Source organism: Cyprinodon variegatus, unplaced genomic scaffold (genome assembly GCF_000732505.1).
Source record: "Cyprinodon variegatus isolate N-32 unplaced genomic scaffold, C_variegatus-1.0 Scaffold666, whole genome shotgun sequence".
In the NCBI taxonomy this organism is placed as follows: Eukaryota; Metazoa; Chordata; class Actinopteri; order Cyprinodontiformes; family Cyprinodontidae; genus Cyprinodon; species Cyprinodon variegatus.
In genome coordinates, this window is record NW_015151119.1 from 385,921 (window position 1) to 387,477 (window position 1,557).

Here is a 1,557-nt window from a genome sequence, read left to right on the forward strand (position 1 = left end):
ATAATAAGGACATTTTCTATTTATTACTCTAAAGTAAGAGTTTTTATGCGGGTATTTCTGTGTATTTGGTTTAAGTTGGATTAACACTTCCTTTGTGTGTGTCAGGTCTTTTTTTTATCCACTTTCACTTCCTCATCTTTCCTCTGGTACCGTTCTGTGAATGTAGTTTTTCTAAGTATCCGACAGAGAAGCCATTTCTAGGTCAGGATTCAGTCCAAGCAGACTCGGTTTCCCCTGATCAAAAAGTCAGAAAAAGATCCATAATATTCTTCATTATCATGTGTCATATTATTATCATTAACAGAAGAGCATGCATAACTGCATTTCATTTGGGCGATCACATATTTCACAGCACAAAAAGTGAGAACAAAAGAACCAATCATGGGATAAAATCTGATTGTAGGGCTGATGAATAAGTTCCAGAAGAAAGATTGAGTTGGACTCTAGACGGGAAAGATGGCTTTGACGGCTGCAGGTAATGAAGTGTCTCCAGTCTGTCGGTTTGTGGTGCTTCTGCAAAGCGTCTTTGAATGCAGCTGTTTAAACAGGACATCTGCAGGGAAGAGGGGTCACTAATGAGCAGTGGCGGCTGCTGCTCTCTGAAACACGGAAGGTTTAGTGTTGTTGATTAAATCCAAAAGTGACATATTGCATTAAGAAAATGTTAAAACACATAAAAAGCATTACTATAAATGCGCAACATACTCATTAAATCAGGCTAATATTAACATATATTTGATGCAGATTAATATTACATTTAAGAAATTTGCCATAACATGTTTTTTGGGAATCTAGATCAGGAAGAGGGCATCTCACAATTCCCTGCTCTGTGTTGGCCATGTGGGCTGAGTCCAATCTTTTGCTGTACTTGCAGCTGTAGAACCAAGATGTTGCATTGAGAGACATAGGATGTCCTCTGTGATGTTTTGATAAATGTTCTCAGCACTCTGGGGGAAAGGCCGTTCTGTTTCAGCTTTCTGTGGAAGAAGAGGAGATGTGGAGAAGCAGGACCCTTGATGTTGTGACCATGCTCCACTGTCTCTCAATGTGTCAGGAGACATGAATGAAGACAAAAGGAGGGACAACAACAGGAGCAGAATATTAGAAGAGACCAGGGTCTCCAGAGCAACAATGGAATGAATGTTGAAGTGATGACAGTAGACCAGATAAGGATGTCGTCCTTCTGAAGCTACTACCAGGTTTAGGACAGATGGTGCTGAAACTCTGCAGATGTTGGAGTTTTATAGCAAATAAAGAGAAATATAATATCTGAGACAAATTCCTGCAGCTTTAAGCAGGATGGAAATCCCTGCAGGTTCTGTGAAGTATTTTAGTGGAAAACATCCTGAGTGAGAAAGAAGAAGCAGAAGCAGAGGAGGAAGGAAACATGCTGCTTTCTGAGAACACAACTGTTTAATCACAGGGGGTGGAAATATCAGCTGAATATAAACCCTGCAGATCAGATCGGTCATTCACAGACTTCAACACCTCCATCCAGGGAACAGAACATCAGTCCAGGAACCATGAAGATCCTTCTGACTCTCTGCCTCCTGACTT